The sequence below is a fragment of the Tursiops truncatus genome, chromosome X (genome assembly GCF_011762595.2).
Source record: "Tursiops truncatus isolate mTurTru1 chromosome X, mTurTru1.mat.Y, whole genome shotgun sequence".
Taxonomy (NCBI): domain Eukaryota; kingdom Metazoa; phylum Chordata; class Mammalia; order Artiodactyla; family Delphinidae; genus Tursiops; species Tursiops truncatus.
The window spans coordinates 126,958,529-126,985,864 of NC_047055.1; the positions used below are offsets into that span (position 1 = coordinate 126,958,529).

The following is a 27,336-nucleotide window of genomic DNA, read 5'->3' on the forward strand; positions in this document are numbered from 1 at the left end:
TATAAAAAAAAAGAATGTGTGTGTGTGTGTGTATGTATATATATATATATATATATATATATATATATGCAAAAGTGAGTCACTTTGCTGTACAGCGGTAGTTAACATAGCATTGTAAATCAAGTATAATTCAATTAAAATATATATATATACCAAAAGAAGGAACATAGAGGTATTGGGGCAAAAATCCAACCCTAGCTGGCACGGTAGGAATGCGGAGCGTCGGCCCGAGGCATACAAGGGGGTAAACTGGAGATTTTCATTTTGATTTAAAGCTGCAGCGTCATACCCCCAAGTGCGTGCCGGTCGGAGATTGGTGAAAGGTTTCTTAGCCTCCTATAAAGCCTCTGTTACTTGGCCCAAGTGGGGGCAATAAAGACCCAACCCAGAAAACCTATGCAAAGTTGCTGCAAAGCCCAGTAAAATCCACTCAGAGCACAGTCCCAGCTGGCCTGCAGGGCTGTGTGCCTGGACGTAGAGGACCCAGGGTGATTGGTTGCATATGGGGCTGGCGGGTGGGACCGGCTCTCCACCAGGAGGCCCAGACGCAGACCCCCTCCCCATGCTTTCTTTTCCTGTCGGCAAGAAGGAATCGCAGACGCACAAAGACAGCTCTGGAGCTCGGACTTCCCTCTCAGCACATGGCAGCCATGTGCTGACTGCTGCCGCCACTGCCCCCAGCCACAGAAGCCAGCACGAGAAAACACGCGGGGAGGGGGGCGGCTCACAAGTTTCCTTTGCTCAGCCAGGGACACGAGCAAAAGCGAGAAGACCCAGTAGGTACAGGTTTAAGAATCACAAAGGACCATGAATTCCATCCATGGTCAATGAATGGAATTCTCATTAGGCTAAACGCCGAAGTGACCTGATATGGTCTCCGTGCCAGCTAAATAGCCAACTGCCAGCCAATTTGCCAGGATAAATAAAGCAGGCTGGGCCCGTCCAGGTTTGGTGAATGGCTTTCGTCCTAAGGGTGGTACCTAGGAAAGCTTGGGCTTCTACCAAGAGCTCATTAAAGCTCGGTCCGCATGCCTACAGGATGAATCAGGCTGAAGCCAAACCTGCAGTAAACGCGCCACAGACCAGGAAACAGGATGACTTACATGCGTGGGCAGTGGCGGGCCTGGCAGATTTATTTTATTTTTCGGGGACTGTCCCCATGGGATCACAAAGGAAGGGTCAGGCGGAACAACGAATACTGCCATACGTTTTGGAAAACCCTCCATTATAATTTTCTTATCTTACTACAAGAGTAAAACGATGCATAATGTCAGAAGCCACAGACACCAGGGATACAGAAACAAGTAAACAGAAGTCGTGCAACAGAGCACGGGGAGACGTCAGTAACCCAGGAGAAAGGAGACGTGCGTTCCGAGCAACAGAAGGGAACGCTGTGTTTAGGGGATAGACCGGCATTATTCAGACAAAAACCTTCGTCAGAATCATACCTGTAAATACTGCAAATCGTTACCTTCATGAAGCTAAGATTGCCGTGTGCATAGCTGACGAATGAGAGGCTTGAATGGCCGTGGACATGGCTGACATTAACGAAATGTTTGAAACCTAGGTGAATGCTGTAACGTTTTACCACAAATCATCAATATATTCTTCGGACAACAAAGGGGTGAAGCTTTTCTTCATTTGTAAATTGTATAATTTATAAGGGGCATTGACAACAAAAGATCGTGCCGCACCATGTAGTGCTTTTGGTCAGAGGTCATTAAAAAAACGACTACAAAAAAAAAAAAAAAAAATTAGTACCGCCAAAAAAAAAAAAAAAAAAAAAAAACGACTACAATACTTCACAGGAAAACAGGGTCGTCAGATTAAGACAGTGGAAGGTAACTCAGGTGTCCGGAGGGGCCCAGGCTGGCTCAACCCCAGGCTCACCCTTTTTCTAGATTCTCAGGAATGCCTGGTACAAGAGATATTATTTCCCTGTTTGCCAGGTGGGGACTGGGGCTTTCGGAGGCCAGGTGATACTCATAACGGTCAAACCTGGACCTCTGGAGTCAGAGCTGGGACACCTAAGCTCTGCCACTCCCCACGTCGGCGACATGGTCCATTGTCGAGCAACGTGCACAGCCGTGAGCTGCAGATCTTGAATCAGAAATGAGGTCACACCAAGTGCAGACACTCTGCTCTGTCCACTGTACCGTGATGTCCCTGCAGAGGGTCTGAAATGGAAACGGGAGAGTTAAGGTCTGTACGTACCTCTGCATTTTAGTGCCATCTACCATCAATGCCTACCGGGTTTCCCAAGACTTAAAGCATAGAGAAGGCTTCTAACCCTTGCCGATGAAACAGAATGGCCACATTCTGCAATTTTCCTTAATTCCCTCTCTCTCTTTCCCTCTCTCTCCCTCCTTCTCTCCCTCTGTATATTTTTAGGAAGGATTTACAGTCCTACAATATTATTCCAACTTCTCACTGCAGCTCCACTTCTTGCCTGCACATACGGTCATTCGCTATGGAAAATGTACGTAGAACTGACCTATGTACCGGCTGTCCAGAGAACCACACAGGCATTTCTTATAAACTGTCCAGCTTCAGCTCACCTTCCCCGGGGTTGCCTTTTCACTGAGTAGCCAGGAGAGCTCCCATGAATCCCCGACTACACAAATCCCCACAGGCACAGCTGCTCTGTGGTCTTTATTTGCTGCATCCCACGTAACCTCTTCTTCTGCTCGAAATATAAACCCCTTCAGCCAGATGGCAGGGATGACAAGCTTCAACATGCAGGGCGCTGTCGGTTCAGGGGCTGATTTTACCGCGGGGACGTTTGATTGTGCGGTGATTCAGGGCCGCTGAAGAGACACCACGGGAAGACAGAAGGTCACCTTAGAATGAACGTTCCTTCAGGGATTATCTGGATGAGGGCACACTGGGAAGGGCTGTGTCAACATTCAGTTAAGCATCCTTCTTGCATGGCTCTAACACCAGCTAACGGGCAGAAGTCGGGGCTTCTCTAGCAAACCAAAGGGACAGTGAATTAAAGATATTGCCAGAGATGTTGGGGAAAGCCTCAAGAAGAAGCATGTATCTGGAGAAAACCATAATTCAAAAGGATGCGTGCACCCCGGTGTTCACAGCAACACTACTCACAATAACCAGGACATGGAAGCAACGTCAGCATCCATCGACAGAGGAATGGAGAAAGACGTGGTACATGTACACAATGGAGTATTACTCAGCCATAAAAAAGAATGGAATAATGCCATTTGCAGCAACAAGGATGGACCTAGAGATGGTCACACTGAGTGAAGTAAGTCTGACAGACAAAGGCAAATATCATAGGATATCACTTCTACGTGGAATCTAAAAAAAGGGTACAAATGAACGTATTTGCAAGACAGAAATAGAGTCGCAGATGGAGAAAACAAACTTACCGTTACCAAAGGGGAAAGGGGGTGGGGGAGGGATAAACTGGGAGATGGGGACTGACATATACACACTACTATATATGAAATAGATCACTAAGAAGGACCTGCTGAATAGCACAGGCAGCTCTACTCAATACTCTGTAATGACCTATATGGGAACGGAAACTAAAAAAAGAATAGATATATGTGTATATATAACTGATTCACTTTGTTGTACAGCAGAAACTAACACAACATTGTAAATCAACGATACGCCAATAAAAAAAACTAATTAAAAAAAGAAGCAAACCTGTCCAGGGATGCCTGTAGGAAGATGCTGACAATGTCAGCTTCCCATCTTCACCCACTAGGGCGGGGCACGAACACCAGGCTTGTGACTGGACCTATAATTCATCTCGGGGTTTGACTGTGTTACTCGAGCAGGTTCTAAGGGACAGCGTCCAACTTACGAACGGTCTAGTTTCAACAGGAAAGTTCTAATTACAAACAGGATGACACCGGGTTCGCACGCTGGGAAAAACATGGCACAAAAAAGGCTGCAAATAGGACACTAGTTTTCAGTAGGAGACCTGATACAAGAAGGTAGGGTGTCACCCCATTCAAACTCAACTGGGAACAACAACACCCACTTGGGGAGACAGACAACAGACAGGGCGTGTATCAAAACAAAAACAAAAGCCAGTAGCACAGGGAGATCAGCTTGGTGCTCTGTGACACCCTGGAGGGGTGGGATAGGGAGGGTGGGAGGGAGACGCAAGAGGGAGGGGATATGGGAACATATGTATAGGTATAGCTGATACTAACACACCATTGTAAAGCAATTATCCTCCAATAAAGATGTTAAAAAAAAAGAAACTAACACACCATTGTAAAGCAATTATACTCCAATAAAGATGTTAAAAAAAAAAGAAACTAACACACCACTGTAAAGCAATTATACTCCAATAAAGATGTTAAAAAAAAAAGAAACTAACACACCATTGTAAAGCAGTTATACTCCAATAAAGATGTTAAAAAAGAAGGCGAAGACCAATAAAATATGTTAAGCACATAAAAAAGAATGAGGTAGTTGCAGCTGTACGGTGAGGACACTGCACAGACTGAGATTGGTTTGGAAAGGGACAGCTTATGTGTACTTTCTTTACTAATAAGATGGTGCAACTGTCATACTTATTGAAACAGAGCAGGACCCTGTGGTCCTTGCCCCCCATGTCCTTGGCCTGCCTTCTGTCTGTGGAAAAAATTTTAGCCAAAGAAAAGGTTTAATCAGAGAAGCAAGAAAATGCAGGGACAAAGGAAAACAGTCCAACAGGACAAAATAGTAACAGTTTAGTCAGTCAAGGACCTTTAGTTCCTCCTCAAGGGCTATAGATCATCTTCTGAGCCACGTCCTGTGAGCTGTCTTGTAGACACCGAAACACCCACCACGTGGAAGGAGTGAACTGCATGATGACCAGGCTGTAGCCATGATATAACCTGCCACAATTCCGAGAACTGGCCTCCAAGAAGTGGAAACAAACCAACCCTGGAACTGAAGATTAACTGTGCTTAAAACAGTCAAGATGACGCAGGTCAGACCACCGCAGGGCCGATTTCAAGACGACGGTCAGAGCTGACTGCGCTGTTTCTGCCTGGGGCCCCCTCCGTCCGCCTATAAAAGCCCTTGCCCCCTGATTGTCGGGGAGGAGAGGGGGAATCGGCCTCTGGACTGGCGTCCACGCTGCCCCCCCCGCCCCGATCGCCGGCCTCCAAAATAAAGCAACCTTTCCTTTCCCCCAACCTGGCCTTTTATTGGCTTTGGAGTGGCAACCAGCCAGACCCGACTTTCGGTAACATTATAACAACAAAATCTTAAGTTTTTACCTTATCCAGATGTTTAGTATGCTAGAAATAAGGCACCTTAATTGATTATTCAATCAATCCATTCACTTTCAGGCAAAAGACTCAGTTTAGTGAGTGGGGATACCATACGATACCCCAACCCTAAGCCTAACTATATTATATGGTATCCTGACAATGCTTCTTCTATGGGTTCGGTCACCTGGATGAAGGAGGCTATGAGCTCCAAGGAGGAATTTCCATCCTGAAAAGTGCTCTGTTGCAAAGACCACTATTCCCCAGAAGACGCCCGAACCCCACCCTCTTGGACAAACAGAAAAGGGGGAGCTATGAGTCCAAACCCTCCCAACCTCGCCTGAAGCTCAACTTTTAATCTGATATTTTGAGTGAGGACAGTTCTTTGTTCCCGTAGAACTGGTCTTCCTGCCCTTTGCAGGACTCTGGGGCTGTAGTCAGACACAGAAATCCCTTCACCAGTCCCATGAATACACCTGCCAACGTCAAGATTCTTTTCACCGTGTAGAGAACAGTCTATACGTGAGTCTTCTTGGGAAACACAGGACACTGGGAGGACTATTTAAATTTGGTCTTGACAGATCAGTAGGTAATTCAAGTAGGTTCTCAATCCTTCTTCCCTCACTTTTACCTGTCTCTTCTGCATCATCTTCTGGAAACTCCCAAACTAGGCAAGACAGTCCTTGGGAGGGAGAGTCCAAGTTGAAACTCACTATTAGTTCTCTCCAAAACTCACACACATACACGCACACACACACAGTCCATCCTCATTATTCATGGATTCCATATTTGTTTTTTTTTTTTGTAGGGGGGAGACTTATTTTTTTTTGGTCACACCATGCAGCTTGTGGGATCTTACTTCCCCAACCAGGGATTGAACCCAGGTCTACCGCAGTGAGAGTGCAGAATCCTAACCACTGGACTGCCAGGGAATTCCTGGGGTAGACTCTTTTTTTTTTTAAGAAATAAACATACTTACCTTATTTATTCCCACAGAGGTTCACAGGAACATTTGCAAATTTTAAGAAGAGAAATATAAAAGTTTATATTTAAAAGAATATACAGTTATTTCCCTGATTGACTATTTAGACCTAGCTATCCTTCTTTTGTTTTCATTGAAGTATAGTTGATTTACAAGGTTGTGTTAGTTCCCAGTGTATAGTAAAGTGATTCGGATATATATATTTTTTTCAGATTATTTTCCATTATAGGTTATTACAAGCTATTGAATATTGTTCTCTGTGCTCTACAGTAAAAAAGAAATCAATATTTGTGCGTTCACTTATTCTCTAAAATCCGTTTGTAATGCCCAGATCAATACTATTGATTGCACAGCTGTTTGTGGCCACATGCTGCGTAGTGAAAAGCTTGTGTGGCCAAAGCTGAGGTTAAATGGTGACACTGTCTTCTTGTGTCATCTCTCTTACCGAAAACAAGTGTCCCTGTTGCAGCCTATGGAGTGCATTGTTTTTCCCATGTTTTGGTGCTTTTTTTTGGGTGAGTTTTGCTGTTTAAAGTGGGCCCCAAGCATAGCACTAAATACCTGCCCCGTGGTCATGAAGCATGAGAAGGTCGTGATGTGTCTTAGGGAAAAAAATGCTTGTGTTAGAAAAGCTTCCTTCAGGCATAAGTTTCAGCGCTGTTGGCTGTGAGTTCAATATGAATGAATGAAAATATGTACTCTACACAGTGTCTTTAAAAAGAAAAACACATAAAACCAGGGTGTGTTACGGATCGGCTGATGAAAATATTGTAACTGGAGACTCACAAGACCCTAACTCTGTATTTCCCCAGAAGCCATGGTTCAGTATGCACTAATTCAGAGCATATATTCTCATATATATTTCCTCATATATTCTTATACATATTCTCATATGTATTTTCTCATATATTCTTGCATATATTCTCGTATATATTTCCTCATACATTCTTATACATATCCTCATATATTTCCTCATACATTCTTATACATATTCTCATATGTATTTTCTCATATATTCTTGCATATATTCTCGTATATATTTCCTCATACATTCTTATACATATCCTCATATATTTCCTCATACATTCTTATACATATTCTCATATGTATTTTCTCATATATTCTTGCATATATTCTCGTATATATTTCCTCATACATTCTTATACATGTCCTCATATGTATATGCTGATGATATAGGCTCATGTATATTCTTACATGTATGTATATGCACACACCCTTTCATACACAGATGAACGGCTCTGAAGCCCCACCGTGATCGTGATCTTCACAGCCATTCCCCGCTGACATGTCTCCCGATTTTGTAACAATAACACAACCGTCACATCTTGGGTGGCCCCCTGCTGACTAAGGATAAGTTCCCAGCGCTCACCCCTGGGGCTGGCACGCCCTGGCCCCCAGCTCATCTCTTCTCGTCCTCCCAGCTGCCTCCTGTCTGCCCACTGCCCCGAGCACACTGCAGCTCTCCCTGTGTTCTGAACAACTCAGGGTCATTCCCAGCTGCAAATCTCACACGTTCCTCTGTCCCGGACCTTCTCGCCCAATGGCTCCATCTCGTAAGCTCCAGTTCATCCTCTGAGGTCTGGTAGCAGCAGGGCCTCTTCCGTAAGCTCGCATCACACCCACCCTGCTCGGTTTCCCCTTGACGATGTCCCTCTTACCTGTATGAACGAGTCAAGGGTTCCTGCTGTTCTCCCACTGTTGTGTTCCCAGCACTTCGCAGAGTTCCCTCTAGGTATTTTATGGCCACACTGATTCCAGGTACATTTATTGTCGTCTCCTCTTGGACCGGCTATGAAGCACATATCGCAAAGGTTGCTTTCAAGGGTCTAAGACCCAAGAGAGTCCTCAGAATATGGTACCAGCAATGGTCCTATTATGGGACCACATCACCTGTTTTACTAAAATCAAAGACAAGGTCTTTGGGGAAAATATAAAATGCTATACGTAGGAGTGTAAGGTAAGACCAGGAAAAAGTACTGTGTCACCAAATGTATCACATCACGTCGAATGTACACCATCTGGGACCTAAGACAGTGGGTATGTTAAGGAAACTGTATTTGAAATATCTTCGGATGCGGCCCAAATTCCAGTAACTTTGCTTCCCTTGTGAATCACACGGCCTTCGTAATCCGTGTTGACCATTTTTCACATTACAAGACGTTTCGTGTGTTTGGATCTTATATCCTAGGCCAACCTCTAAGCCACCAGAATACACCACCCCAAAACAGGCCACTTTAGTTTAAGGATTATTTTGAGCTGAAAACAATTGAGAAACAGCAGATGCAAGACAGACAAACAAAAACAAACCAAAACAAAAAAAAAAACAATAAAACAACTGTCTGCCTTCCCCCTGTATGCCAAAAAGGAAGGCATTAATTTCCCTTTGTGTGAGAGCAGAATGAGAAGATTATAGACTTTCATCACCCCCAGAGACAGCACCGAAAGGAATCTGTATAACAAACCTTACTAAGATAACCCTTATCTCCTATTCATGTCCCCCGTATACTTACCTTCCCACATCTTGCTGTCCCTAAAGCTCTAAACTTCTTTCCTTTTGCCTTGTGACTTCTCTACAAATGTATGGTTCTTTGTCAAAATGGTATATTATCTCTCAAGCCTAACTGCTTCTCTGGGGTTCTCACTTCTTTCTAGAGAGGTCTCCATGCCACCTAAGAATATTAATATCAAATGAAATGGGTATGCCTTTCCTCCTGCTAATCTGCCTTTTGTCAATTTCATTTACAGGGTCCCAGAAATAGAACCTAAGAAGGTAGGGTAAGTGTTTTCCTTCCCCAATAGGCCTCTAAAGGATGAACATTGTTATGAACGTGTGTTATGAACAACATGTTATGAACATCGTTACGTACGTGTGTTATGTGTTACGAACAATGTGTTATGAACAACGTTATGTACGTGTGCACACATGTATATCTGTGTGTTTTCATGCCCTTTACAATCTTCAACAATTTACACAAACTTTTACACTCTTTTTGTAATCAGACCCAATAATCAAATGTTGGAGTGATCTGAGAATGTTTTTCTGAAACTCTGGAAACGTGCTTTACTTATATGGTGTGTTTCTGCAGTCTTATTTTATACAATTATGTACTATTTTTTTTAAAAACCCTCTTGATCTATTGTATGCTTAGATATTTTGGAAACCTCAGCATTTTTTTATAGATTATCAAGAATATTGGTCCTATCTTCCACTCCTCTGAGACCTCGCTATATACCAAGGGGGATGAGAGCTTGAACAAGCATTTGAATATTTTTCTCTCCATCAGAGCTTAGGGGGTGTCTATTTGAGGTAATTTTGGTGGGTAAGCTGGCTTTTGTAACTTCTGCTAGGTTAAGGGTAAAGGTTATACAAGGTTTCCAGCTAGAAGGTCAGGAGAATGTCCATAAATGTTTTCACGTTGGCGTGTACAGAATTAGACTGACTCAGAGAATATGATTCATCCCTTGGTCCAACCCTTTTTCGCCCTTCCTCTTCTCTGCCTTGTCCTAGCCATCACCCCGTTCTTGAATTAGAGTTTAATAAGCAACTCTGTCTTCCTTGTAGCCTACAGATACACACCCACATCTCCTCCTTGACAGGGGTAACTATGCCATCTTCTGCTTTTGAATCTTTGTGGAATGTCACACGTGAGGTAGACCAGCATTTTAACACAGCATTTGGTGGACGTGTGTGGCATTTTAGAGTACGCAGCCCCTACCGGCAGTGCCCACATTTATACTCTGAGCGGTATATACCGCGTGTCTAAGGAGCAAACGCTTCTTTCTGAAAAGTTATTACAAATAATTCTTTTCACTTTTTAAGGAGCAAGCATACATTTAGAAGTAAATTACAAAGGGGGAGGAGGGATAGATTAGGAGCTTGAGATTAACATATACACACTACTATATGTAAAATAAATAAGCAACAAGGACCTACTGTAGAGCACAGGCAACTACATTCAATATCTTGTAATAACGTAGAATTGAAAAGAATCTGAAAAAGAATATATCTACATATAGATACAGATGTATACATCTGACTCACTTTGCTGTACGGCTGAAACTAACACAACATTGTAAATCAACTATACTTCAATAAAAAAAATTAAAATGAAAAAAATTTGAAAATGAAAGCAAATGGCATGTGTGGGTATAGAGTTTCATGTTTGCAAGAGGACACATGTGTGGATTGGGCGTTAACAGTACAATACTGAACAGCACATATAAAAATGGTTCAGAGGGTCCATGTATGTTGTGTGCGTTTTACCACAATTTAAAAAATGGGCAACCCTGAAAAAACATGACACATTGCAACAAAACTAAACTAAACTAAAACTGTCCTCCCTCTGGCTCCCCCCCCCACACAAGATAATAGCAGATATATGTTGCTGTGTGCATTCTGCTCTCGACGCCCCTTGGAAGATCGCCCACCAAATGCTTTAAATCCCCCTTTTCTCGTTCAGTGAGAGACAGAGAAAACAATCCCGTGCTTCTGTCAGAGCCAAGGAGACGGTCATCAACGCAGGTGTGTGTCACGGGTCAGAACCAGCAGAGACACCTGGATCTCACTTACCTGAGCACATAGATGTTCCATTTGAGAGACTCCAATGAAAAGCCAATTTTGAAAACCACATTCATTTCTTTTAGCCCAGCAGTTGAAATCAGAGCCTCCTTTCCGATAAGATAAGACAGCTTTAAAATACGTGCCCCCCAGGCAAACGATCACTGTTAATATGATACTCACGGCTGCGTCAGCCAACATGGGCAGAGTGCTCATAATACAAAAGGCAGTGTAGGCGTGTGATGCTTACCTGTTCTCTTTAAGTCTTACGGTCAACGGTGAGGTAGGGGTTCTCGCTACCTCTCTTTCTTGGTTCTGAGACTGTTCTAAGTAGCCCCGAGTCACCCAGTCAGAAAATGTGCCGTCAGAATTCCAACGCAAGGAGCTCGTGTTCCATCCCAGGGTCTGGAACAACTCCAGCAACATCCTGGCCTTCACGACTCCAGGTGGAAAAAGTCCTTTGGTGGCGTTTTCCCAGGATGCGTAATCATACCCTTCTTCCTCGTAGATTAGGTGACTTCACATATGTGAAACCTGGAATTAAGTGTTTTGAGCCCATGTTGCATGTTTCTGTCTTTATGATGTTAGGTTTCAATCAGTGCAACAAGTATGCGGGACTGCACGTATATTGTGATGTGTGAAGAGCTTATCCAAGCATGCACAACAGAATCGTTGCCTCTGCAATGGAGTCACCTGCACACAGGTAACTGACACAAGGGAGACTGGGGAGGACTGTGTAACGTGTGAGTGAAGCGTGTGGAAGAAGGAAAGAGGACAAGTTTATCTGGGGTGGAGGGACTTGGTAAAGTTTCAGGGCCAAAATGATTTTTGGAAGCTGGGACTTCCAACTGTAGGAGTCGGTCCTTGAGAGAAGAGGGTGTGGTCCAAGAGAAGGGGCAGGGAATGGGCAAAGCAAGTGGACCCCAGGAGGGCTTGCAGAAGTGAGACTGAGGGAAAACCGACAGGAAACCTAGAAAAGCAGACGGAGGTCGGGGACCCTTTCATCCCTAATAGTAACTTCTGGGTGTTTGTCTGACCTGGGATCGAGTCCCAGAGCAACCGCTTTCAAGGTTAGCCAAGTTTCCTAATTCCTTCCGGTGTCATCTTTAAAAACCAAAAAAAACCAGTAGCGACTATTTCACAGAGTTTGTGTGGAGTAAATAAAAACAAGCAAACAAACAAAAAATGGCATGTAAGACGCTTAACACCATGGCTCTCACACAACACGCTTTTCACAAAATAGCTCAACACAGCAAAACTCCTAAGGCGTAGAATTGACTAACGGCCCAAACAGTTAATGATGTGTATTTATAAAAGTTGAGGACCTGAGCTTTATGGCTATTCTCTAGTTGCTTTCTAAACACAACGCAGCCTTATTATTCACAGATCCCATGTTCGTGAATTCACCTACTTGTTAAAGTGGCTTTGTAATCCCCAGATCAATACCCCTGGTGCTTTTGCTGTCCTTGGCCGACACACAGAGAGCAGCCCCCCCCCCAAAAAAAAGAGAGAGAGAGAGAGAGAGAATCTCCTGATACACACATGTCCGGCTGAGGTTGAAGAGGGTAACTTCTACCTTCTTGTTTCAGCTCTTAGATTGTAGACAAGTCTCCTTTTCAGGGCCTCCTGAGCGCCATGTTCTTCTCAGTGGGGTGCCTTCTGTTTATGATTTTGCTGTGTAAGACTGCCCCGCGCACCGTGTTGAAGAGCTGTCTGTTGTTTCTAAGCACAAGAAGGCTGCCATGTGCCCAGTGGAGAAAATCCACACGTTGCATAAGCTTGGTTTGGGCTTGAGCGATTATCTGGCACTGTTGGCCGTGAAAGCAACGTGGATGAATCACTAATATCTATTCAATACGCTGTCTTTAAATAAAAACACACGTCCAACAAGGTTAGGTATTGGGGCGTTCCCTGGTGGTCCAGTGGTTAGGACTCAGCCCTTTCACTGCCGTGGCCTGGGTTCAATCCCTGGTCGGGGAACTGAGATCCCACAACCCCACAGACAAAATTAAAAAAAAAAAAAAAAAAAGTTAGGTATTGATCATTGATGAAAATGTAATCAGAGGCTGTAGGAACCTAATCTTGCATTTCCCTTAAGGACACCGGTGGTAGCTTTACAGGACTTAACTACTGCAAATAACAAGAATTGACTGAAATCCCAGTTTTTCTTTCTCCTGAATGGTGACCTCCAACATGGGACGTGCGGGGTCTGCACATCCTTGCAATTCCGGTGCCCAAGCTGGGCTCGTTGTAGGCACTTGTTAAATATTGGGTGACACAGTGAAATTAATGGTCTACATGCAGTCTTACAAGAAGCATTTACTAGCATGCAAAAGGCGTCGCATTTGTTGAAGAAGCGGGATGCGGAGAAACAAAATGCATGGAATTTCTGTACTAAATCGTGGCTGAATATCACGTGAACTAGCCACGACAGGAAAAGAATGGTCCTTCCTGCACCGACATCATGACAAACGATGCTTGAGGGAAGCAGTCACGTTATTCCTATTGACTTTCACCAAACGTCTGTTTCAGACAGAAGAATGCATGACATCATCACAACCTAAAGAATGCAGTCACCTCCCATGTTAGTTTCCTGCTGCTGTGGTAACAACTGACCACAAACAGGGTGATGTAAGACAGCAGGAATTTATCCTCTCACAGCTCTGGGGGCCAGACGTCTTCAATCAAGCTGTGGGTAGGAATGCACTGGCCCCTGGGGACCCCAGAAGTAGAATCTCTTCTTTGCCTCCTACAGCTTCTGAGACCTGCTGGCATGTTTTTTGACTTGTGACCGTGTCACTCCACCATCTGCCTTCACGGCCACATGGCCTTGTCCCGTCTGTCTTGTCCTCTGTGCCTGTCATATAAAGACGTTTGTCATTGAATTTAGAGCCACCTGGACAATCCACAATGATTTGTTTGTCTAAAGAGCTTTAGCCGAATTACACCTGCAAAGACTGTTTTGTCCTAAAGTCCCGTTCACCAGTTCCGGGGATTAGGAGAGAAACATCCTTTTAGGGACCATCATTCAACCCACTACACCCCCTATGCAGAGAAACACAAAATTATAGGAGAGGAGCACATAACATGTATTGGTTTTTTTTTAATTGAGATACGTTGACACAAAACATTATGCAGATGACATTTCTCGTTTTAAAGCTGAGTTACAATTGACATAAAACATTGTATGAGTTTCTGGTGTACAACGGATGATTTGAAATTTGTATGTGCAGTTGATGTTTATGATTCAACCCAAGAGTAGAGAGAACAGCCACACAAATGCCCAGAGAAGTAAAAGAAAATAAACCCAAGCCCTTCCAGCAGGCAACGTGGGAGGATCCCATTGCAGTACCGTACCAAATTCCTACCCTCGTGTGTTCCCAGAATCTAGTTACAACGGCATTCATTCCACAAAAACTCATTCAACGACAGTGAGTTAGAGCGAAAAGAAACGGGGTGGAATGTAGAAATCTGCATTCAGTGGAAACTGTACCAGAAACACATGCGGACCAGTTCTTATCATCGGCGTTTCAGAATCGTGGCAGACAGACGGCGTGCATAAATCCCGTCCTTTTTTTCGAAGACAATAAATGTAGAAGCCCAGCTAACACAAAGTGAAGACGACAAGCCAGAAGGGTCTGGAAAGGATAAAGGTAAAATCTGGACTTGTCCTCAGGGGTGGGAACTATCGATATATTTAGAGAGAGTGCCTGGTGATCACTTTCACATGTTTGGTTTCTGGCAAGGAACATGTTTACACATTGGGTTGATGTGTGTGAACGCTGAACGCCCTGTTTGGAACTGTCTGCAATGCCTTGAAGGGTTTGGGTTATGTGAAGCCAAATGCATTCATTCGTTGTTGGTTTGACTCATTTTATAGGAGCTCCTGGAGTATGTCAGATACACCAGCGTCATGCTGGACAGCTCAGACAGACATGGATAAACACCACGAAAGAGTTCCATGCCCAGATCAACTAAGTCTTAACTCTGCGCTCTATCCAAGGTACGTGGACTCCTTGACCTTCTGTCCTCCGGGGGATGGATGAAGGTAGAATCATTTTTTTTATTTCAATTTTTTACTATTTTTTAAAAGTTTTTATTGGAGTAGAGTTGGCTTACAATGCTGTGTTAGTTTCAGGTGTACAGCAAAGTGAGTCAGTTATACATACACACAGATCCACTCTTTCTTAGATTCTTTTCCCATACAGGTCATTACAGAGCATTGAATAGAGCTCCCTGTGCTATACTGTAGGTCCTTATTAGTTATCTATTTTATATATAGTAGTGTGTATATGTCAGTCCCAATCTCCCAATTTATCCCTCCACACCCCTTCCCCCGGTAATAATAAGTTTGTTTTCTACATCTGTAGCTCTATTTCTGTTTTGTAGATAAGTTCATTTGTGTCATATTTTAGATTCCACATACAAGTGATAGCATGTGGTATTTGTCTTTCTCTGTCTGACTTACTTCACTTAGTATGATCATCTCTAGGCCCACCCATGTTGCTACAAATGGCATTGTTTCATTCTTCTTTATGGCCGAGTAATATCCCATTGTATATATGCACCACATCTTCTTTATCCATTCATCTGTCGATGGACACTTAGGTTGCTTCCAAGACCTGGCTATTGTAAATGGTGCTGCAGTGAACATAGGGGTGCATGACTCTTTTTGAATTATGGTTTTCTCAGGGTATATGTCCAGGAGTGGAATTGCTGGGTCGTATGGTAGTTCTAGTTTTCGTTTTTTTAAGGAACCTCATACTGTTCTCTATACTGGCTGCACCAACTTATAGAGGGTAGAATCATTTCTAAGCACAGAATTGGACAACCACCCAGAGACCACACACGAAGAAACACAAGGGCTCGCGGAACGTGCCAAGGCCCTACGCAGCCCCACCGCAGGCAGAGGTGTTGCTGGAGGAGCACGTGGTAACGCTCCTGTGTTTTCTGGGGGGAAATTCCTCTCCTGAACAGCGTCCAGATTGGCGAAAACATCTCCCTCTTCCGCCACCTTAGGAAGAGCTAGGACTCTTTATAAGAACTGGGCAATTATTTGGGCCTTCCCAGCTCTGAAATTTAGATCTATGGTCCTTCAGTTGAATTACTTTATACTCTGGGCAAATATCTAGTGCTACCAAGGTGCAAATCTTTATAAAAAACTCTTAGACCCCCATTTCCTACTCTAACCTTGCAGTGACCGTAAGTGGATGATTTTGGCAAGTGGGGAACGTCATCTAGATTTAAGACAAGCTGACATGTCATCGTTGCTTGTGCTGCTGTTATTATTGTTTGGTTTCAGTACAAGGGCATTGGTGAAAAAACAGTGCTGGTGGTGATACAATCGACTCTGACAATGTGTGACCTACTCCTCGGTGAATCAGCAGTGGTGTAGACACCCCAGTGTGAGAAAAAGGAAAGAAAGCAGGAATAATAAGACTTCACGTCATTTAAACACATCCTTGGGAGAAGATCAAAGGAGAGAGTTCAGTAAGAGCTAAGTTCCTTAGAACGGGTGGAGCTTTGAATGGGAAGATGCCCTCATATCCCCAAAGCTCGCAACCTGTCAAAGCACCGGGCAGCCGGTATGCACATCCCTTAGTGAGCAACCAGAGTACAGTGGGTTGAATGGTGGCCACAGAGAGACATATGAACACCCTGACACCAGGGACCTGGGAACGGGACCTTTTTAGGAACCAGAGTCTCTGCAGAGGTGATGAAGTGAAGGGTCTGAGATGAGGTCCTCCTGGAGGAAGGTGGCCCTACATCCAACGACAGGGTCCTTCTAAGACACAGAAGAGGAGAGACACAGACACAGAGGAGAAGCCCCGGGAAGACGGAGGCAGAGATTTAGAATCCCTCTGTGGCCACAAGTCAAAGGAGTGCCTGGAGCCCGGGACAAAAAAAAAAAAGCTAAAAGCCTAAAATTACTAAGAAACATAAATACAGTCATATGTCTAAAGACACTTATTTCCAGTTCTTGAAGCATACTTGGTATGGCCTCGTTTGTGGGACCTCACCAAACACACTGCTTGCTCTTACCCTGGAGAGAGAGTTCCTTATCACTGCATCAGTAGGAATGCAGGCTGCTGAAACCCCACCGAGGCAGAGAGGCACACATATTGTGCTAATTTAAGACGTTTCTGGCTCCCCTACATTTCATAGGAAAAAAGAAGGCACAGGACCAAGAACGATTTTTGCCCGACTTCACTGATTTTTATCTGGGACAGAGGGTGGAGGATTAACCTCCCCAGTGAGGACCCCATTAACATCGGTTTGTCTTTAGAACCAGATTTTCGTGATGTGTCCCAGGGCCTTGCTCTTTCCTTTCTGGAGAAGTTTGCAATTCGCTTTCCCCTGAGATTCCGGGGAGGGAGAAACCGCGGTTCCCACCCGGCTCTCGCACATGGCTTGAACAAAACGATAAAATCCCACAGCCCAGGGTCTCAGAGCGCTGGTAGAATGCCACGGACGGGAAAAACGGTTAAAGGGTGATCCCCCCAAGGGCAGCCACGTGGTATAGAAGATTCTAGTGCTTTTGGTGCCGGAATCCTTTTCACCGTCGGTTATGGGTCGTGGAACAAAATATTTCAAAGCAAAGAACTTGAGTTGTTGCTTTTTTAATGGGTTCCGGAACTCGGCGGGAAGAGGTGAAAGGATTCCATGGTCCACTTCCGATCATGTTTCATTCTTTCGAGGCACGTGCAAGAGCCTGACTCCACGCAGCCTTCAGGGATTTACGTGCAAACAAAACCTAGACAGGAGTTTTCTGGCCACGTCCATGAGCAACCAGCCGAGCCTCAACTAACGGCAAGTTTCCTGACCATCAAAGGCAATGTTTTCGAGTAGCGCACGCGCAGTTTTCAACCTGGACCCGTAGACCAAACAGGACAGGGGACCACATCCTCACCAGGTCAGGTCTCTTCTCTATATCAGCTGCAGCCTCCACAGCAGAGAAATGACCCAAAGCCCTCATGTCACCCAATAACCCCCTGTCCTTAAAGAGAGGCATCCCCGATCTGAGCAGACATTTCACGTCCTGCAAACCAGCCCCGGTTCCTCACGTCAGTTCTGTCTCTGCTCGGTCTCGAATCCACCACGCTGGCCTCTGCATCTCCCCTCTCTAGTCCCAGTTTGAAGAATCTCCAGCCTTCTCATATTATTGAAATTTTAAAACCCAACCGTAGGGGCTTAGTTAGTGCAAGCTCTTCCTTGAATGTCTGGTAATCCCCCCAAATCAGGATGAACTCCTCTGTCCTCCTAACTCCCACGGTGAATGTTTATAACCTCTCTTACTGCACTTGTGTTCTTTGATTACTTGCCGGTTGCAGAAATGCCTCTTTTTCCAGCTAGATTCTAAGACACTGAAGAATAAGGGTCCTTTCTTCTCTTCAGGACCTCCGCTCTCACCATCGTATTCTTGCTTTGAATCTGTGCCGTTGTCACACACACGTATTCTGGCGTTCACTGGCTTTTCTCTGGGGGTAGGACAATGACATTCGATCAGAAACGTTAGCAACTGGATTGGAAAGGTCATTGCTCGGAGGTGTGAACCCAAAATAAACATGACTTCGCTTCCCTGGGGGGCAACGTGAAACAACACAATCGCTAAATTTAGCACGAAGCAGAGAGGAAAAAATGCTGTCATTCCCATTGAATCAGACACTCACGCCCTGCTTCCAGGGGTCATTTTATCCCTGGCGGGATGCTGGCCCCATGGTACCTCCGAGGAGGGAGCTGACACGTGGCCACACTCACAGAGATGTCACAGACACACGTCCTCTTTCTTCCCTCCAATCGTTGAAAGTATATGAAGGTCAGAACGCATATCGTAAAGGCAGCTTTAACACAAGCCAACGGAGCCATATCGGCCTTGGGAAAAACCTAAACCATGAAAATGGGTGGGTTTATGATGAGCGACACACCAGATCCCTCCCTGAATTAAACGTCCTTTCACTTCACACATAGTTTAGTATCCGTTATGGACTAGACGGTGAAACTCAGGCAGGGAACAGGGTCCCACCCTAGACTTCTATTTCCCAGATGAAGACCCTGTAGATAATTTACTACGTATTATAAAATGATGCTCAAAACCAAAGGCAAACTGGGATCTACTGCCTTACCCCTAAATTCACCGTCGATATTGTGTGTGTGTCACGCATTAGCGTCTATAAATATTAGTATACACATTTATATATTATTTATTTATATTACATCTATGTATGTAAATATATTTAATAGGTGCATATTGTTTTATATATGTACATGTGTATAAATATATTAATATATGTTGCATATATACTTCTACCTATAGATAACGTACATGTATGTGTACATATAAATTTGTTACTGTTTCTATTCATTCCAATTTATACAGGAATTTGTCTTTCCAACTAAACCTCTGAAATTTTGCCCAAGAAAGATTTGCAGCTACAAATAATAAAAAATGGGTTCAAATTAGGTTTAAGGCTCTAGGGGATGTAGTCATGGCATCCACCGCTTTTAATAATGGAATAATGTTTTTATAAAAGCCACCCTTAAGAAATGAAGGTTGACACAACCTTGTAATTAATAACTGCATCTCAATTTCTTACGGCTGGCGGATTTTCTCTGGTTATCTCTGAAATGACTCTTAGTCCACACCTGCCACATGTTCTTTCCAGCAGCCATGGGGGTGGAGAAAACATGGGCTGGATTTGGAGACTAGCCTTCCATCTGGAAACAAGCCAGCTGACCTCTCTTTCTAGATGTGGGACGAGCCATTATGTTCTCAGGGGACTTCTCCGTTCCTAACATTTTGGTGTGTGGACATGACCTCTGGGATTTATCTTACCCTCGCACAGCAGGATTCAATAGAAGGGGTATTTGTATCGCCTCTGCTCCAAGAGGCCTCACTTCCTGAGACCTCAAGACGATGTCTTATAAGGTTATTTCAGCCGGCAGGCAAGCCCACCACCTACAGCCAAGAGATGTTATCCCAGAGCATCCCCGTGGAGCTAGGATCAGGTTTCTCTCCAGGTATGAGAAAAAGGGATCTGACAGCTAAGCAACCAAAGACATCACTTCTCAAGGTCATCTTCATGACATGGTCATCGGAAAAGAGGCATCTCATGAATGTTTCCTTCGTGGTCCTATTGGTCTTCCAGCTCTAACTAAGCCTCACTCCATGCCCTGCCCTGTGACGAACGTTAAGCAGCTTGGGATTCCAGTCCGAGGAAGGTGCGGGGTGCAGGCTCCCCTCCGCTACTCACCCTCTTAATCATACATCCAACACGTGCCCCTTTTGCCCCTTTTCTAATTAGTCAAGGAAGCACGACTTTCCTTTCCTCCAAAAACCATCGGAAAATTCAGCGAAGGAATCAGTACACAGCATGAGTCGCACGAGACCTCTTTGTGTATGCCACACCTCGCTGAAAGTCTGGGGAATGACGGAGAGACCAATCGCAAACCTGCACGTATAGTTAAAACTTGAATATGAAAGTGTCCTTTCCGATCCCTTCAGCTTCCCTGTGAGTGGCAATTCGTCCTGGGTGCCCTCACCCCAGGACGGTCCCCTGGCATCCGATGCCTAGCTATTCCCTCTCGCGCTCTCTCTCTCTCTCCTCTGCCCTCCTTTCACGCAGATGCAAAACAAAAGCAGAGAATACCTCCAGGGACATCTCTCGGGATTCCTCCATCGGTATTGCCCACGTGGTCCACGTCTTCTATTTTCTTAGCCGTGTCATCCCTCAAACAGCCTTTCTTGACCTCAACACAACTCACACTTTGTCCTGGATAATTCTTTACTCTGGACGGGGTGTGGGGGGGGTCCCCCGTTCATGGGAGGGCTTTGAGAGGCATCCTTGCCCCCCCACACCTATGAAACGCCAGCTGGTCAATGATGACAGTTGTAATGCTTCTAAACTGTCCCCAGATGTTGCCAAGTGTCCCCTGGAAGGAAAATTTGTCCCTGGGCTGTGAATCGCCACCATAGATAAATAGACAGATAAACAGATAGCAGAAGAGTCTCCCGTGCTAAAGCAGGGTTTCGCAACCTCAGTAAGGGTGACATTTAGGGCCAGATGACGCTGGGGTGAGGCGTCCTGTGCCCTGTGGGCTGTGGAGCGCATCCCTGGTCTCCACCCACCACGTGCCAGGAGCACCCCTCCCCCCAGCATGACAGCCATAAGTGTCCGCAGACATCGTCACGTGTCCCAGGGAGGTGGAAGTACAGCTCCTGCTTGGGGACGAGTGCTCCAAACCCCACAGAACTCCTTACCGGCCATAGGCAGCATCTCTGTCCTGTTTCTCAAGACTGCACCCTGAATGTTTTCCACTCTGTGGGTTGAACTGACCTTGTAAATGTCCTCACGGGTTTTGTGTACATTTGCCAAATTAAAGACGATACAGGGTGAGCGCTCACCCTTCCTAAAAGTTTCCTACGTTCCTTATTTTGATTTCGTGTGACAACAAACACGTGTAAACCAGGCTTGCGTTCGAATGTGTGTCGCTGAGGGGATGAAGAATGTTTTGCTCTCCACGTTTGCCGAAGCCACAAGCATGACACAGCTGTGCAGCCCGATCAAAGCTCCTTAGAATTTTCAAGCTAATTATATAGATCTCCTCTCTGCATACCGGAAGACCGGGCTTTCAGGAGAGCTAAACAACCCGCGTCCAGATGTTACACTCAACCCTGAAATTGAACTAATTTCTGCCAGGATGAAAGAAATCCACTGGATCTGCCTCAGTCCCACAGTTAAACTTAACCATGGGGCGATAACTCTACGAGACCCCTGGGCATGGGTACTGACCAGCAAGGGGAGTGGAGAATTGGCAATGATCCATGTAACCCACTGTGCATCACCAAACTGAATAATTCAGAGCCCAAGATAGATTCACGCTACACTGTAACCACTGGGGTTTATCCTTCTCAAATGCCCATGTGTATGGGCTCCACTGTAAGGATTTGAATCCAAGTTTTTATAGTGTTGTGAATATGTTTCCCAAACAAAGACCTACAAGATGGATGCTTTGAAAATTCAGGGGCTATGGGAGAGAAACACCCCGTCCCCATTTTATTTCTGTACAAATTCAGCTTCAATGAAGAGACATTCATCAAGGAAGCCCCCAACAGGGGGAGAAATCCTATTCTTCCATTGGGTTACTGTTGGGTGCTTGTTAGGCCAATAAAAGTAACTGATCCTCAGAAAACGGGCATGTCATGTCTTTAAAAGCCCATGATCCCAGCAGGTCATTATTCCGTAAAATAAAATCGTTTTCTCCCCAAAATCATGTGGCCAACGTTTTTGCTATGCTTTTTTTAATGCAAGAAAAAATATACACTCAGTAGATTCATAGATACATAGATATAGATGATACACTATATGTAGATGGATGGTTAAATGGATGGATGGATGTACAGATAGATGCTAGATAGACAGATACATAGGTGGGGATAGAGAGATATGATTGGGTGTCTCAAAGTGCAAACAATTACATCTCTCTTTATTCTCTGTGTTGGAAACTACATTGGATTTCAAAGTGGGTTTTTTCAATTAGAAAAAGAATCCAGCTTCTATGCTACATGCCGTTTAGTAATTAAGTCTGTTAGCTTGAAGAGTTGGAAGTCAGTAGGTTGAATCTGCTTTTATGGACAGGACATCTCAGAAGGTTTAAAAATTCAGCTCCGTGTGAGACAGCCATGCAAGCGTGAGCTACGGCGCTGAACGCAACCACGGGCCGTCGAAAAACTCAGCGCGCTCTTCTATTTGGGGGAAATGTCTCTACGTGGCCCCGAAAATAAACACTTTTCTCTGAGGAAGCATTGCTTGTGCACTTACAGACACAAAATGTATTCGATTTAGCCAAACGTACACGAAATAGCTCTCATGGTCTGAGGGATGATGTGAAACAAGGAGGCCGTGCAAACGTTTTGGGTTCTTGGTGCGTCACAAGACTGGTTTCCTCTGGGTTATATTTAGTCTGCAACATGTAATTAAAGTACCATTTCGCCTGCATATTTTCCATCTTAATAAGTTCCCCAGGAGTCTAGTATACGCCCAGAGACGGGGAGAAGCCACAGACCATCGTGCCTACAGTTGCCGGGTTAATCTCATGAAAACGTACTTTTGATCACCTTAATGCAAGTGTAAGCCCTTAATCACCACCTGCAACCAACAGAAACACAACGACTGAACACAACCATTACCTCAAACTGGCCACCGGAGGGTCTAACTCATATTCTTTGAATCATTCTCAGTTTAGTGACCCCTGTAAGGGTCCACCACCAGTGGCCACCTAGACCAGCCCTGAAAACTCAAAACAGCCAGGCTGAGCAAACCCAGCCTCTCCTTCTATGCAAGGATGAGCCAGATGCGTTTCATTTTGTTCCCTGAGGACTTTTCCTTTCTGCTAATGCTTCTGTGAATGGAAGTGACCTCCTATGATTAGCTCACCGCGGCACAGCAGAATTCAGTATCAGGGGTATTTTTACTGGCTCCTAGTCAAGAGGTTTTTATTTATCAAAACATCAGAACAGTTTTCCTAGAAGGTTATTTCAGCTGCAAGGCAGGTCTGCAATGGACCGTCATGCTATTGTCTCTGTATCACAGGTCCCACAGCTGGGAAGGTGCGTGTGGTGAGAACATTGCGTGAAGAATCAAGGAGCATCACTGAAGGTCAGAGGGAAGCCAGAGAATGCAAGGAGCGTTGGCGGAGGGAGGGACCTGCCTCGTCAGAAATGCCAGGGCCCAGGTGTCAGCCCGACCACGTGGCAAAACACGATTGTCATTCAATGTCCCACGTCCTCATTGGAAAACTCAAGCTGGGCTGTTACAAGGAGACGATATCAGAGACACAAAAACTGACCACTGAAACAACAATGCATTCCGCCCAGAGGCAGCTCACCAACCCACAAGCCCAGGCAGGGAGAGACGTTTGGGCTGGGAGGTGGACACCTCATGTCAGGATTGAAGACACACAGTGAGGAAGCTGGCTTCCGTCCTCTCTCATGGCTGGACAAGTAGGGGCCATCAGCCTTGTCTCAGCCCTCAGTGACCTTGACTCCTGTAGGACGTTATCCTTTCCCATCAGCCCCCTCTACCTGTCCAGACCTACACTGATCTGGGCGCTCACAACAAGCTCCAAATTCCCCGTGAGCTTGACCGTGGTCTTTGTAGTAGCATGTACCCTCACCCTTCTCCAGACTCCTAGGATACTTACAGTCAAGACCATAAATGCCCCTCTCCTTCCTTCCTGGAACGTTCAAGATGTTTCATCTTTCTTACGTCTTGAGTACACGGCCACTGGCACCCAGTTAGAGCCTGGGGTTTTGTAATGCAAGACACAGAAATGCAGCCACAGACCAGAGGATACGACTTTGAAAATGAAAAGGGCTCTGACGACCACCAGGTTCGATTCATTTTTTTTCCACATGAGCTTTCATCACTGCCCTTTCATTGCAATGCATGGTTGGAGGGGAGCAGGGAGGAATTCTCCAATGACTGCGGCACCCGCGTTCTCACCCCTACAACCACTGTCTGAAATCCAACTTACGACGCTATATGCCTGGTATTTCTTGAGGACTCTTCTGGGGGAAGCGTATGTAACTGGTATGTTAAACAATCATGACTCATTGGGTGTAAACATAAAGCAAATTTAATTTTGTCTCCTACCATCCCTTTCGAATTCAGCAGGTGGGAGGGATTCTTCGTACACCTCTGGAGGAAATCATAGGAGGTCTGAGAGCTTTCTTTTGCTGGCTCTCCGTCTGCCCTCTCTCTCTCTCTCTGTCTCTGTCTCTCTCTTCCTGCACCTGCAACAGGGGTGCACTCCCATCCCTTTCCTCCTGCAGGGGGGCATCACCGAGGCAGAGGCAGTTGTGAAGGGAAGGATTTCACAGAATTGCCCCGCTGCCCCAGTTCCACCTGGGAGAATCAGCTCACTGCGGGGAGAAGGGGAGCCTGCTAGGTCCGTGCGCCGAGCCCCCTTTCCAGTCCAGCTGGAAAGGCGATCAGCAGAAGCCTTTATTTCTCTCTGACACCCGTGTGCACTTGGCAGTGGGCTTGCAATCCAGTGGGGAGGGGTGTGCATTAGTTGGCTTCTCAAAAGACACAGGTGAGGGTCTCACAGACACCCCCAAAGTCACCACAGGGGAGCAACAGACTCTGTGCTGTGTTGAAATATCAGGGTTTCTCTCGTGGTCAAGCAGAGGCCTCATAGACTTGTGCCCACGTGAGCCTGTGACCTTGCAGTTTGCAACAGCTCACACCGTGACTGGGAGTGTTCGGGGAGATTCCTCCAAACTCACAATTGGTGTCAGAAGTGAGGACGGTCACATGGAAGGTCCCCTCCTCTGAGGGTCCACCTGTTTCCTTGTTTCTTTGGCCTCAGGCATCTCTCTGCCTCACCAGGATTTGAGTGGGTACGTAGGTTCAGTTCTGCGGGGAAACAAGGAAAGTCCATCATGGGTCGTATCCAAGTTTTTTCTCCTAAACTAAGTCTGACCTTAATGAAATAGCTGTTTGCGTCATGACCGCTGCCCCATAGATGTCTCCACTGGCCAAGCCCAGATTTCCCATCTAGGTTACTCTGGAAGCTAACACGCTGCCGGGTTTGGGAAAGAGAGAGTGACATAAATGTTACTCTTTGTTCCTAACAGGGGTAAAAAACAAACACAGCCACGTGCCCTGCGGGGTCCAAAGACTAGGCTCTGCTAAAAGAAATCCTGCCCAGAATTTGACCCAGAGTCTGTAGACTTGTTACCGACTCTTTGAATCGTGAGTAAAAATAACTAAAATGTGGTCTAGACACACAATGGGGTATCAAAAACGCGCTCGGTAAAAGAAGCCAGTTCAGAAAGGTTTTCGTCCCATTGATTTGAAATATCCGGAAGAGGCAAGTCCATAGAGACAGAAAAAGCAGATTCATGGTTGCCAGGGGCTGGGGTGGGTGCGGGGTAGAGGGATAAAGGGGTGATAGCGAGAGACTGGGGTTTCTAGCTGGGGTGATGAAAATGTTCTCAAATGAATTGCAGGGGGTGGTTATGTTACAGTGCAGAGCACCGGGACTCCGTATCAGCGCTGTTCCTTTAGCGCTAACCTCTGTGCTCTGTTGCCTCTGCCTGGTAATGCTGGCTCTGCACCTCTGGTAAGAGAATGTTGCCTTTAGCTGGAAATATACATAATTGCTCATTTTCAAGGCTCCGCCTCCCAGGCTTGACATTTAAAGGTATTAACACTCTTCATTCCTATAGAGATAAAAAGTTGCAGAACAGAGAATAAGTCTGTCCTGTTGGAGGCTTTTAGGAGCATCCTGACCTGACCCACGTGGACAGCTGCAAGAACAAAGGATTCCCGCACCAAGAGGTTTGCAACACCCAGCCGCACCCCCTCCCCTTTTAGTATAAAAGAAGCCTGAGGGCTTCCCTGGTGCCGCAGTGGTTCAGAGTCTGCCTGCCCCAGCACCTTGTCTTTTGATTTATTGGCCTGTCTTAGCTGCATGAACTTGGACTTGGTAGCAGTAGCACGAGGCTGTGAGAATACGAAAAACCATTGAATTGTGCAACTTTAAGTAGGTGGATTGTATGTTGTGTGAGTTATAGTTGTAAAAAGTTGTTAGAAAAAGAAAATACAATTAACTCTCCCTTACCATGTATCCACACTGCTTATTGGAACCACCTGCCCCTGGACATCCCAGGCTGTGTGTCCCCTCTTGCACTCTCACACACTGACACACACACACTGCAATTCTCTTCCACAAACCAAAATACTGCCTATGACAGCCAAATGCATGCTCATTTAGACGTGATTTCTACACCACCTACTTCCACGTGGTATCAACGGATTTGAGATGGCTTATACTGAAATCATATCTTCGCATGCTTGTTAAACTAAAGACACAGCAGTGCCACAGAGCAGGTGTGAGAGAGAGAGAGAGATGCAATTTTCCAGGCACCTGGAGGAACTCTCATTTCAATCTTTCAAACCTCTTAAACACACACACCTGAAAGCCTTTGTATTCCTCCCATATTCTTGGGGCTCTGCAGACCTTTTCCCTGCCATGCTGGAGCCCTCTCTTCTCCTTAAAGCTGACCTGTATATTTATAAACTAAAAAATGTGCATCGCTCTTTAAACCCTACCCAGAAATGCAATCTCATTCTCTACCCCAGCCCCGCAAAACTCTTCCCCAACAGGTAAGGCCGGCCTATGCAAGGAACAGAATTCAAGGGGATGATGGAAGGTGAGCCTTCCATGTTACAAACATTATAAATGATTTCAGAGTGGCGATACACCTTAAAAGTTATTTAGTGCCTATGTTCCCATTGCAGCAAAATAAATAAATAAAAGGGTGTCACTAGAAGTTAAGTTTCATAAAGACACAGAGCAGGAATTCCTGCCTGGATTTACCATGCTTTCCCAAAACTGCTGTGAGGTATTTCAGTGCCACACTTCAAACACTTCCTAACTTCGGTGGAGGGGACCCTTAAAATAAGCTTTAGAGAGACTGTAGAGATACAGAAAACAAACCAGTGGTGACCAGTGGGGAGAGGGAAGCGGGG

General features: G+C 45.3%; 1 long non-coding RNA gene across 3 annotated transcripts; it reads left to right on the plus strand.

Moving 5' to 3' along the window:
- The first annotated feature begins 209 nt into the window (after nucleotides 1-209).
- Nucleotides 210-27,322, plus strand: LOC109551460 (uncharacterized). Of its 3 annotated transcripts, XR_012329259.1 has the most exons (4): nucleotides 210-9,015; nucleotides 11,387-11,501; nucleotides 14,679-14,801; nucleotides 23,389-27,322. It is a non-coding gene; the product is annotated as an uncharacterized lncRNA (long non-coding RNA). The 3 variants fall into 3 exon arrangements; XR_012329258.1 differs by having other exon boundaries at nucleotides 215-11,501; XR_004524411.2 differs by lacking the exons at nucleotides 210-9,015; nucleotides 11,387-11,501 and adding an exon at nucleotides 12,366-14,451.
- The last annotated feature ends 14 nt before the right edge of the window (nucleotides 27,323-27,336 follow it).